This window comes from Macrobrachium nipponense, chromosome 14, assembly GCF_015104395.2.
Source record: "Macrobrachium nipponense isolate FS-2020 chromosome 14, ASM1510439v2, whole genome shotgun sequence".
In the NCBI taxonomy this organism is placed as follows: Eukaryota; Metazoa; Arthropoda; class Malacostraca; order Decapoda; family Palaemonidae; genus Macrobrachium; species Macrobrachium nipponense.
In genome coordinates, this window is record NC_087207.1 from 70,041,683 (window position 1) to 70,056,034 (window position 14,352).

The following is a 14,352-nucleotide window of genomic DNA, read 5'->3' on the forward strand; positions in this document are numbered from 1 at the left end:
ATGAGAGAGAGAGAAGAAATTTCTCCTAATAAAAAGACACACTATTACTTAAGAGACTGTAGACAACATATATGAGAGAGAGAGAGAGAGAGAGAGAGAGAGAGAGAGAGAGAGAAGAGAGAGAGAGAGAGAAGAGAAATTTCTCCCTAAATAAAAAAGAACACATTATTACTTAAGAAGACTGTAGACAAAATAATCAGATGAGAGATGAGAGCGAGATAGAGAGAGCAGAGAGGAGAGAGAGAGAGAAGAGGAGAGGAAATTTTCCTAATAAAAAAAGACACAATTATTAAGAGACTGTAGACCAAACATGAGAGGAGAGGAGAAAAGAGAGAAGAGAAGAGAGAGACAGAAGAGAGAGAGAGAGGAAGAGAAGAAGAAGGAGAGGATTTAGAGATTTCTTCCTAATGAAAAAGAACACATTACTACTTATGTTGAGGGGCTGTAGACCAACATGAGAGCAGAGGAGAGCGACCGAGAGAGAGGAGAGAGAGGAGAGGAGAAGACGAGAGAGAGAGAGGAAGAGGAGGAGAGAGAGAGACATTTCTCCTAATGAAAAAAACACATTATTACATATGAGACTAAAATGGAAGTTAATTTCTCCAAATGATGGAGATAAACAAATCTTCGAGATTCAAAGCCTAAGCCAAAAAGATTTCGCATATTCTGAAAATTCGAAGCAACAGCAATATGAATCGTCCTGTGCGCATCTATATATATATCACAAAACAGCTGTTCGAATTACTCGTACCAAACGCACCACAATATCATAAGCTCCATGCGCCTTATGCCATTCATGCCTCATAAGCCATTCATGGACAAGTCAATCTTCTGGCGCGATATGTACAGAGAGAAACAGCGAGAGGAAACGCACTCAGAAATCGCTCCAGACATAATATATACGTAATGCGTCTCATTCAGACAAATAAGGAGTTGGCAACATGGATACTGCAATTGCGAGTCTAAACCATGCAGTAAGGACAGCGAGAGAGAGATTTAGATTTCACTAAGTGATGTTTTTGAAGTTAGTGTTGCTACAAACCTATAGAAAATAAATAGCATCTGTTGTTGTTATTAAGAAGCCAGAAGGAGAGAGGAGAAGAGAGAGAGAGAGAGAGAGAGAGAGAGAGAGATTTCACTAAGAGATGTTTTTGAAATCAGCGTTGCCACAAATCTATAGAAAATAAATAGCATCTGTTGTTATTATTAACAAACAAATAGGGAAGAGAGAAGGAGACGAAGAGAGAGGAGAGAGAGAGAACAGAGAAGAGAGGAGACGAGAGAGAGAGAATTGCAAAACATCATTATTTTCGTAGTTTTACTCGTGGGAAAAACATTGAAATCTTGTCAACTTTTGACGAAGAGGAGAGAGAGCGGAGAAGAGAGAGAGAGAGAGAGAGAGAGAACTATCATTCTGGTCTGCTACGTAACAGTTCGTCCGAGAGGATAAACGCCACATCACGAGGCCTATTTCTTTCTTCTTTTCTTTCAAAGGCTGGGAAAAGCCATAGTATCGTATGCAAACACACAGCCGAGCTACCTAACTCCCGCGTTATTTTCTGTCAGCGGCTACAAATAATAAAACCTCCGGCGCATCTTAATTAGAAAATAACGCTATTACCTCCATCAAAGCCAGCTGTCATTTGAGGTGGTCAGGGCGTATTAATGCGAGAGAGAGAGATCGGTGCGTAATGGGAATTACGCAACGTGCGCTCTCTATATATATGGAAGCTCGTGCTAGATGTCTTTTTGTGGATGTACGCAAATTGCCTGCCACTAATGAGAACCGCCCCTCCACAGTTTTCTGTATGACCCGCGACCCATGAAACTTTCAAGCACGGCCTCTCCTATAGCGCTGCCAAACGCACAATCATATCTTACTTTAACCTTCAATAAAATAAAAACTACTGACGTTTAAGGGCTACAATTTGGTGTGGTTGATGGCTAGAAGGTTGATGATCGACATACCCATTTGCAGCCATCTAGCTTCAGTAGGTTTTCAGATCTGCAGGTGGAGAGGAAACAGTGCGGACGGACAAACAAGTGAAAAGCCTGCTTATAACTACGAAGGCTATGTACGGTATATAAAATTCAACCTGTTAGCATAACAGAAATACTAAAATCAATTATATATATATATATATATATATATATATATATATATATATATATATATATAATACACTATACTTTCCACTATCGTGAAAAACCGAAGTAAAATAGAAAATACAATCGTCGCGTATGGTTTGTTTGTTTGTATGGTGTTTTCAAGTTGCATGAAACCAGCGATTATTCAGCAACGGGACAAACGGCTTTACATGACTTCCGAACAACGTCGAGAGTGAACTTCTGTCACCAGAAATACACATCTCTCACACCTCAATGGAATGCAAAAATATAATTTTAAGTAACATGCCTACGGTGAATTCACAACCAATTACACAATGACAAAACCAAAAATACTATATAAATAGGCATAATTACTTCAATACGAGTTAGAAAATGTAAATATGTTTGTGTGTTGTTCCATAAGCATGTAGTATATCTCATGTAATACACGTTGCCTCACCAAACCAGAAATAACAGGCCGCGTCAGAATTGGGCTTAATGTAATGCGACTCGAAACTTACAATCCGGAGAATGTATGACACGAAAAACGAATAATGGCATGGACATTCATGTAAAGGAACGAGATCCAGGTTAAAACCATTCATACGTATTACGCACAGTAAGTCCGGACTGAAACACAGTTGGGAATTAGAACTCACAACAGAAACATCAAAATAAACGAGTGGCATTTGGGTGAGTGTTATGAAAATTGACTTCATTTTTCAAGAACCAGCGTCCATTCAGACGGAAATTTGCTCGATTCTTGTTCTTAAACCTTTTCTACAGGAACAGACTGCACTGAATGCTCTCGTCCGTAATACAGCTACTATGCTTATGTACCGCACTAAAATCACGACAGCACAGGCAGCGAAAAACAAAACAGTTTTTTCTTCTTTTTGTTTTTTCTCTGGACCCTTTTTCCCGCCAGGTTTTGCATTTACAGGGGAAGGGGGGGACAGATATTTTCATTTCCAGAAAGCACCCCGGCATTTTACCACAGGACGTTTGAACAGGATCCAATTCCCTTTCGTCGCGTTTAATCTGGGTTTTAAAAGGGACTTCGCCCTCTTTTGTTCATTTGCCTCCGCTGCACCGCTGAACTTTTGGTTTCTAGAACGTCTCTTGATTTTGTTTTCCCTCCTTTTTTTTTTGGGGGGGGAGGTAGGGGTAGGGGGGATGGTAGGAGTAGGGGGAGGATCTGGGTCGAGCAAAAATCGGAAGGCATGGAGCGAAAAAACTAGGCCTTTTCTGCTCTCTGGGAGCAAAACGGAGCCTTTTCCTTTTTGAGAGAGCACTAGGCCAAAAAACGATTCGATGGAGCCTGCCAAAGGACTCAAGATATTTAGGAAAGGCTGGAGGGGTCGGCATCCGAAGGGGCACACCAGTTGCCAAGATGCAAATACGATATAATATATATATATATATTATATATATATATATATATATATATATATAATATACATTAACCTTTGACTCATTAAGCTTTGGATAGAATCATTTTGTTTACATTTTGGTACAGAAATTAATCGTGTTCATTAAGTTTAGCAAGATATTCACTTTAGTGTTTGTTTTCAGTATTTATATATATATATATATATATATATATAATATTTATAATATATATATATATATGCGTACATACACAATATCCAGGTATTATTATTTTATACAGAAGTTAATCAAAATCACAAAACGCTTACGTCGATGATCTCTGACGTAACAACGTGACGTAACAACGCAAGTTCCCGCCACCAAACCATCCGGTCACAACGAATACGAGAACCTCCTCACAGCCAAAGCCCACAAAATACTTATTATTATCATTCTCCTTCCAGTACTCTCCTCCGTTCGAGAGAACAAACGAGGAAATGACAAACGTCGAGTGAGTGGTGGAAGCGTGCCATGTGCCACCCCCACCCCCCGGAAATGAAGACATAAACTCATCCTGACCCGGTGAGAGAGATCTCTCTTTTTTTTTTTATTGGAGGGGGGGGGGGGGGGGACGTGGAAGAAACGTATAGGCTGCACGGCTGAAACAACGTTCCAGTGTTGTTCCAGCAGCAGCAGCAGCAGCCTTGTCGGCTCGCTGTCGCGCGCACGCTCGTAAACAAATCATGGTGTCACACTATCAACACAATCATTTTCGTTTGGTTTATGGCTTCGATGACTGATGATGGTCAGTTCGCCTTGCATCCTCCTGTGCATGTGTGTGTGTGTGTGTGTGGCAGAAAATATGTCACACTGACCTTTCATTAGCGTGTGCGATCTCACATTATTTTAGAGAGAGAGAGAGAGAGAGAGAGAGAGAGAGAGAGAGAGAGAGAGAGAGAGAGAGAGAGAGAGAGAACATCTACCAGTAAACTTCAATTCTTTAACGCTTGAACGCCAAAGCAGAAAGAGGGCACGAGGTTATCTGTAAATGAAATATTAAGCCATAGCTTGATGATTTTCATATGACATGCTCGTATATAAGCAAGCAAATAATAAAGGACTGTGATTTGGCCTGTAAGAGTTTATAAGATAAAATCAAGAACCATGTTTCATTTGGTGTTTAACAATAGCCATGCCATCTATTCTTATTAGTGGAATTGAACTAGTTACGTTGCAAAAGTAAACATTTGCAATTTTGCGAAGCATGTACTCTTGATTGGAAAATGTCACGAGCAGGAGCCTATGATACTGCGAAAGGTTAAATAGGTATGCCTATAGCATTTCTGACATCAAATACCCAGAGAATGATGGAACCTCTTGATAACGCAATTGCATACGCATGTTGTAAAAAGAGGAATAAAAAGTTGGATGCAGCATATTCGAAAAGAAATATTTTACTGATCTATTCATATCTTTATTCATTAATAATTCATCTTTTTTTTCTAATAAATGGTCCTGTATTTCCTGTATCTTTATTCATTTATTTATTCATTAATAATTCATCTTTTTTTCTAATAACTGGTCTCTCTTTCTGCATTTCCTGTTAACCTATGTAATGTCTATATATCAAATGAACACCATATCCTTCGGAAGGTTCAATTTCAAGGTATAGGCTTTTCCACATAAGAAGAAGAAGAAGAAGAAGAAGGAGAAGAAGAAGAAGAAAGAGAAGAAGAAAACCAAAACAAACCCCCTTATGAAGAACGAAGATTGTTTAATTGATTGGCCTACGTAGAAATGATTTACATTTTAACATTTCTTTCCAAAAAAGAAGAAGAAGAATAGGAAGACTAAATTTTTGATGATACCAAAGTCTTCCAAGGTGCTAATAGATTCCAAAGCAGGGATTGACCTGAAGTCACATAACCCTATTCAAGAAAGCAAGAGGAGCGTTTCTTATTATGCCTTTGACATCAAACCCACTTCATCGCCAGTTATGAAAATGAGCAGAGAGAGAGAGAGAGAGAGAGAGAGAGAGAGAGAGATAAGTTAATGCTAAACTGCAGCTCCTGCTGATCAGGAAATTGATGAATGTTTGTTTACAGAATTTCAGTTCCCCGACAAGCACGAGTTGGCTCATTCGCTAAGGAAAACTTCTAGCTGGACCCACGTCATTTGTGCGTCTAAATTTCCTCAAACCTCGGGAACTGCACGGAGTTAAACGAAGTGGAAGTGTGAATGATTACATATGCTAACATAAACTTGTTGCTTAAAGTGTAGTGTGCATGTGTGTGTGTGTGTGTGTGTGTGTGTGTAGAATATATATATATATATATATATATATATATATATATATATATATATATGTATGTATGTATGTATGTATGTGTGTATATATATATATATATTATATATATATTATATATATAATATATACATGTGTGTGTATGTATGTGTAATATATATATATATATATATATATATATATATATATATATATATATATATATATATATATATATATATATATATAAATGTATTTAGAGGGCAGCTCAGGTATGTTTACATACACAGTTTTCCTATAAGGGATCTACCTTACAGACCTTACATCTTGTTCGGGTTTGCCCCAGGTCCCATCAGTGTGAGGCACCTCTAATGTCACCAGAGAGTTGCTAGTACATCTTCCGGTATATTTTGCATCTTCCAATCTTGGAATGGATGGTCTGGGATGCAGTTTAGATATTTGTCGAGCTTATTCTTAAACACATCTACGCTCCACTCCTGATATATTCCTCAGATGAGCTGGCAAACGCATTGAATAGACGCTGCATATCGATGCTGGTGCGTAGTGGATTAATGTCCTGTGTGACTTTCCCTTATTTTTCCTGGTATAGTTTTGGGCACTATTAATCATACCTCTGCTGCTCTTTCTGATATGTTTTTAGTTCCATGATATTTTCTGCTATTCCTTCTATCTGTTTCCATGCCTGAATTATCATGTAGCGTTCTCTTCTCCTTTCTAGACTATATAATTTAAGAATTGTAGTCTTTCCCAGTAGTCTAGGTCCTTAACTTCTTCTATTCTAGCTGGTAAAGGACCTTTGTACACTCTCTATTTGTGCAATATCCTTTTGATAGTGTGGGTACCATATCATATTGCAATATTCAAGTGGGACTACGAACATATGTTTTATAAAGCATAATCATGTGTTCAGCTTTTCTTGTTTTAAGAAGTGCCGTAACAACATTCCCATTTTTGCTTTACATTTTGCCAACAGAGTTGCTATTTGATCATTGCATAACAAAATGTTCCTATTCAATCATCAACACCAGGTCTTTAAACTGCTTCTTCTTTATTGTGATGGTCTCATTATTAGGTCCCGTTATATGCATATAGCTTTCTTTCTCTGTCTCCATAATTTATTGATTCAAATTTATCAGAGTTAAATACCATCCTATTTACCTATTGCCCAATCATATACTTTGTTAAGGTCTCTTTGTAGAGCGTTCCTATCTTCAATCACAAGTAATTTCTCTACTTATTCTTGTGTCATCTGCGAAAAACTACTCACTACCGAATCCTTCACATTATTGTCTATGTCTTCAATCATAATAACAAACAGTATTGCAGCTAACACCGTACCTTGCGGCACACCGGATATTACCTTGACTTCATCCGATTTCTCGTCGTTTGCAATAAACTATCTTGTTTTCTGTTGTGAAAAATAAAAATTAAAATTTTAACCATCTTCCTACTTTTATCCACGATATTGTGTTTTCTAATTTTCTTCGCTAATATATTATGGTCTACTTTATCAAAAGCTTTTGGCAAAGTCTAAATAAACCACATCTGTTTCATTTCGCTTTTCTTCCTATTTTTGAATATGTTCTGAGTGTGTATTAGGCCGGTTACATATGAGAGAGAGAGTGAGAGAGAGGAGACGAGCGGAGAGAGAGAGAGAGAGAGAGAGAGAGAGACTCGCAAACACTCGTAAGCCACCAACCGGGGCGAGTAATTCCCGGAGAGTGTTTCATTTCGTGTTCCCTAACACCCGTCTAGCTCCATAATGATAGTTTTCATCTTCATTTCCTAGAAGACGACGGCATAATCTCGGAAAATGACAGCGCAGCAAAATGAGCATGATAACATCGCAATAACGCGCGATAATACACGCTTGAATAAGCCTCCTTTGTCCACATTCTCACGAAAAACACAGGTGGATAAAATTCCTTCACAATCTCCATGCAAACTTTCATTCATATCCTTTAAGGATTACACATTCACACGAAAAACACTAGTGGGTAAAATTCCTTCACAAGCTCAAGGCAAACTTCCATTCATATTGTCATACCTGAACAAGAAAAGGATTTATGAGTTGCTTAAGGATTGAGCGTATCCTACGTCGACCAATCTAAGAAAAACGGATTTCTTTTTATGGGAAGGATTGGCGAAGGCATCTTAATTTTTCAATAACAGGACAGATTTGAGTGGAGATAAGACATTTGTATGACTCTGCATTTTATTTACGAGGATTTAGTGATAACAAAGAGCTTTAAGTGAACTATTTAATGAAAATAACGGAATTTCAAAGCATTATTCAGTAGGAACGAATCCATTACTGTTAATGAATGTATGTATATACTTGAGTAAAGGTGTATTCAGTAATTGTATAGTGGCTACACTATACTTACTTATAAGAAACTATTGTACTATAATTTCCTCGACGGGTTCGACTGCGACTAGAGATCACCAGAATTCCTTTTAAAACAGAAACAAACACTCGAGGCAAATCCGTACTTTACCAGGGGGCATATGAACCAAATGCCACTCCGGCAGGTAAAAGAGATTAAATGATAGGGGGCTTCGCGTTCAAAAACTGGTAGGCTGACACAACAAGGGAGCAAAGCATAAAAGCCTACCTGTAGGGGGAGGGGAGGGGGGAGGGGATGGGGGGCGGGGGCAGGAAGATGGAGAAAGAGAGGGAAGGGGAAAAAAGGATTATAAGGGGGAGCAAAAAGAATGAGCACATGAACAAGAAAAGGAAACATCATAATTAGAGGTCACTCACAGGTGTGTGTGTGTGGTGTCAGTGTAAAAAAAAAAAGCAACGTAGCCTAATCAGCGTGATGTAACGCCATGCACTTCTCAAACACACTAACACACGCGCACGAGAGAGAGAGAGAGAGAGAGAGAGAGAGAAGAGAGAGGATTTTATCACTCAGTCTTGCTCTTGTGGGGTAGCATTGTCTGGTGTCTCGACGAGAGAGAGAGAGAGACGCTGGCTTTGTCCTCCGCAGCTTTCTCCCCTCTTACTATCACGATTCATACCTTACCTAACCCTCTCATAATCTCTCTCAGTCTGAAAGAATATCAAGTGTATTCGAGTACAGTAACCTCTCGATACACGAGCGCGTGTAAAATACACACGCCTGCGCACATACACCCGTATCCTCGAAATTATAAAAGAAATTAGATGCATGAATTCTTATCTTTTTCTTCTTATTGGTCCTTTTTTTTTTTTTTTTTTTTTTTTTTTTTTTTTTTTGGCTGGACGAGACAGGTAATTACGAATAACAATCATAATAGTTAGCAACACCAAAAATAACACACACCTTACAGGAAGCACCACATTTACACGACACGTTTCCAGGTAGACCTACTACCAACGTAGTAGATACAGTATAAATGAATAAGCCTAATTGTAGGGGGCCTGTAGATTATCATTTTACCCTCGTAGTGGGAAAGTCGAGTCACCCGAGTCACCCTCGTAATAATGATTTTCTTGTGTGTGTGTGTGTGTGTGTGTCTGTGTGTGGTAGGGGACGTCCGTCACAGCTCTAGATAATCAATGCAAAAATTCGTACGAGACAACTCCAAGCCAAGAATAAGCCTACCAGAAGCCAAGTAGTACTCAGACTCAAAATTATGTCCACTTCAGTAGCATTAATAATAAGTACACTTGTATAACCAACACGAATACTACATATATATACAACAGTATGCACCACAAACAGGTACTATATAGAATTTCCACCAAAAGACTGGAAGAAAAAAACGAAAAAAAAAAAAAAAACGCCCAAGGTGTTCATAAATCAACACGAATGGATCAATGGTCACAACATAAATCCTAAAAAAAAAAGAAAAAAAAATCACAATAACAAACACAACAGACATAACATTTTGTGGACAAACAGCTAACAAATACGACATCAAGAAGCAATTAGAAAATAATTCGCCAAAACCATGAAACAACTTTTCAAAAGGAATCAGATCATACGGACAGACAGTTGCACAGTCACAGTACGATTATTTAGATGAACAAACATAACAGATGTACAAACAAACAAGCATATCGAAGCATAAAAAGAAAGTGCCGAATTATGCTACTCATAAAATATGCGCCTACTGGGCTCTTGTGTCGTTTGTACCCATCCAGCCAGCTACAAGGTAGGCTCATTAGGCCTAATCCTACGAATTTCCTTCTCACAGGACTGGGTGCTTAAGCTTCGAGAAGTTATGAATTCACGGATTACCAGTAAAGCCTGTCTTCATTACTTAACTGACAATGCTCTATACATTACTTTTACTAAGCATATATATATATATATATATATATAATATATATATATATATATAATATATATATATATATATATATATATATATATATATATATATATATATATATATATATATATATATATACACGCACCGTGTGTAAATGCACGAATTTAATTAAAGTTGAATAACACCAACAGCAACAAGCAAGCGCGAATACGAAACAAAAAATACCAGTGGTACAAAAATAGAACACCATCAGCCATTAACGCGTTACATAAAACAAATACGCAGCGGCACAGGGCTCTGAGCTAGACCGAGTAACAAAGCAGCACGCACACTAGACAAAAAAAAATGAATAAACAGAACCCCTTTCTATCAACAAGAACAACAAAACAAAAATGGAAAAAAAAAACAAAAAAAAAAAAGACAAAACAACACGCGACCCAGTCCCCTGACCTCATTCATGACCTACCCTTGCTTGACCAGCCAAATGTCAAGAACTAAGAGCACCGCTATACGCAGGTCAAAGCTTGGCTGGATAAGCAGACGCAATCAGCGGTAGTCTATCGACGGTCAGAGCGGAGCAGGCAACATGACGTGCTAGGTGGCAGTTTGTCGACTATGCCTCAGTCTTTAATAATAATAATGAATATGTTTTCTTTGTGTTTTTTGTATATATATATATATATATATATATATATATATATATATATATATATATATTTTAATAGACTAACCTTAGCAACAGAGGCTGTGATAAATATCTATAAATATTATGCCCATGAGAATTTTTTATTCAAGTTCGACATGCAAATAATCAGTCTCTCTCAGGAACCGAACCCGATGACAAAATTCTCGAAATGTTTAACAAGGAGATGTACTAATATCACAGGCATACAAAAGAAACCTATGGTCCTATATACGTCCTAGCTTTCCAGAAGGGAGAGACAGGTATGCACTGGATGTGTATGTATAATAAATAATATAAATAAATAAATAAATAAATATAATGGACACAAATTAAATATATATACACTGAATGACGATTCGCTGAGTAAAAGGATTTACGCAGTTCCCCATGCGAAGACTAAGATTTAGAAATAAATTAACAAAATATACGTACTGTAATCCAAGATAATTACAATCGTCCAATTTACCTACCCTTAAACAAAAGTAAATGGAGAGAGAGAGAGAGAGAGAGAGAGAGAGAGAGAGAGAGAGAGAGAGAGAGAGAGAGAGAGAGAGAGAGAGCTCTATTCAAAGATTTCAAATCCATATCGATTTGCTCATCCATATTCAAAGTAAGTTATGCTGCGATTTAAGTCATATTATACAAAAATTAAATAGGAAGACCATTGAATAAAAAAATTGGGTAAGCGGCTAATACATTCAGGGATGTATGCCATAACTCACAAAGAGAGAGAGAGAGAAAGAAGAGAGAGAGAGAGAGAGAGAGAGAGAGGCGGGGGGGGGGGCGCATGCGCCATAATCGAGACCTGTGGATGTCAATCGTAATTCAGTAGCTTTCCGACACCACTGCCTACCTCAATAACGTGAGACTTAAGCAACTGATAGTAATTTTCGACTATAATATTTCTTTCATAAAAACTAGAAATTATTTCTTCTGTCTATGAGATATAATATATATATATATATAATATAAATATATATATATATATATATATATATAAACGACAAATACAGCCATGCATACACTTATAAGAAGGAAAAGGCCAGCCATTTGTAACCCGTAACCGAACACAAATATCCTACGCTGACTTTCTTTGCTCGATATAACCTTAATTTAAAGCTACCAATTGCAAATGCCTTATCATAAAGAACACCCACAGTGTCCTAAACATCCTTATTTTGAATACAAGTTCCTATTTAGACAAATTCATCATTCTAAAATACTAGTCGAAGCAATCGACTTTCACATAAGATCAACTTTCTCTCTTTATCAATCGATCTTACCTAAACCTATATTTATATAGTCGCACGGCTTCAAAACTCAAATATATAATCATCTGACTTTAGTATTTCATAATATTTGTAGCCTCCCTCCCCCACCCCCACAACCCACTCCCTACCCACAATGCATCTGCCGACCTTCTACTCTGACCTGCTGGTCATCTTCTCACTCGGGAATTCCTCGTCGGCTTCTCCATGATCCTACGGTTTTCCGCTCGACTGCTTCCGCAAAACTCTCTCTCTCTCTCTCTCTCTCTCTCTCTCTCTCTTTTCACGCACAAAATATAAAAGTGCTCGCTAACTTGTATACTTGTATGCCCATTGATCAACTAAAATCTCTCTCTCTCTCTCTCTCTCTCTCTCTCTCTCTCTCTCACGCACGCGCGCGCACGCATACATACACACACACACACAAAAGGCTGCTAACCTGTGACATGTATTTAACTGTGACTCTAATCTAAAATAATTTGTGATGAACTGGTCATAGGCTAAGAGGAAAATACTATTCAACCAGTTGCAGTTAATTTTATTCTACATCATCTAGACAATCGAAGATCAATTTTTCTTCTAAAAAAAACAAAAAAAAGATACTATGAGGGATAATCTATCCATTTCTCTTTAACTGCCAGAGGATTAGGTTGTGTAATAAATATGTACATTTAATGGATCATATTAAAGTCTGTGCAAGGGGGATTACCTTAGGTTTAGAGTCTAAAGGTATTTTCTCTCTACTAGCTAATGCACACTAGCATAACGCCAGTCCTAGAGGCATTTCCATTTAGACCTACGAGAACTTTCTACGACATGACCTCTCTCTCTCTCTCTCTCTCTCAATACACTAGGTCCTATCTATCAGTGTGGATCTATCTATCTACATTGGTCCTCAGCCCAATCCAACCACTTGCATTTGGCACTGGAGTGCATTTTCAATTACATACAATAGACCATAAATAAAAATTGGAAAAGCTAATTTTCAGACTAGGATAACGAAACTATTTAATCCTATGATAATCACAATCTCTCGGGTAATAAATGAAGGTCCACAATGCATTCGAGAAACATCAAACAAGGGGAGAAAATTGAATAATAAGAACATGCTACAAAAAGCAGGAACAGGAACTTACCGAATAATGTTACGAGAGAAAAAAAACAGGGCTGCTTCTATATATCCTCCGAAAAGCGATACAAAACATTCAACAACATTGGTTACGAGAACCGGCAGCAGCAACGTCTTCTTCTGGGTCCCAACATCACAGGATATTCCATAACATCGCACTCCTTAATTAATCGCCGAGGCCTGTTTCAGGTTCTGTTAAGACCCAGGCCTACTAAGTGGGGAGGGGGAAGTGGTTTCAACCAAACTTCTTATTTTGTTTCTTTTCCAAACTTTCCTATCTGTTCAAATTCGCGTCCTTTGACTGAAACTTCATCATCATCATTCACTGCGTCAGTCACCAGTTTTTCATCCACAGATTTTGATAACTTCAATAGACTCTCACTCCTTTTTTTAAACGGTTCGCTAACTAATACAGAAAGAAGTTTGATTCATTTCCGTCTCTTGAGAGACACATATCAATATCATAATTCATCCCCGGAAGTTTTTTTTTTTTAAACACCACAATCAATGGACGACACACTAAACTTTTATTCGGGGGGAAAATTTTTCACTACGAAAGTCCCATTCACATCTAGTGGCAGAAAGTGTCATTTGTATTTATATATATCCACAGAGTTTTTAAAAAAAAACGGCAACAACGAGAACCACCAGAAAAAACAACGGTGCAAAAAGGAAAAAAAAATGGGGGTGATTTGACGATTTGTTAATTAAGAGCGGAACACAAAACGTAGCACCACGGAAGAAGCGACGACGACGCTGTGTGCCTCGCGAGAGAGAGCGACGGACGTTACCTTCCACCGGCAAAAGCTACTACCTTACTGAGAGCTGCTGGCTGCTGCTGCCCTGCTGCTCTGAGCTGCTGACCCTGTCCCCTTCACAACCCCTACTACCCCTACCCCCCCCCCCGCCCCCCCCCAATATCATCCCTACCCCCCCAATCCCCTCGATACTCATCCTGAAAGCCACGGTTACCACATACCCATTTGTAAAAATACGTTTGTGGGTATAAATGATTTATTCGGTGTCCACAAAAAATGACAATGTCAAAAATGCAATGTAAGTGGACGGAGCTTACGTCGCTAACTGCCTAATGTTACTTAATATAAAATCATACCCAGTTTTATTAATCACATTGTGATGAGGACGCACGTGAAGCAATCGAATCGAATAGTTACTTACGGCATACCCACTTAGCATACCTTGCTCTCTCTCTCTCTCTCTC

General features: G+C 38.1%; 1 pseudogene; it reads right to left on the reverse strand.

Moving 5' to 3' along the window:
* The window catches only part of LOC135226582 (irregular chiasm C-roughest protein-like), a 198,669-nt pseudogene extending 184,733 nt beyond the window's left edge, over positions 1–13,936 (reverse strand).
* Between the last annotated feature and the right edge of the window lie 416 nt (positions 13,937–14,352).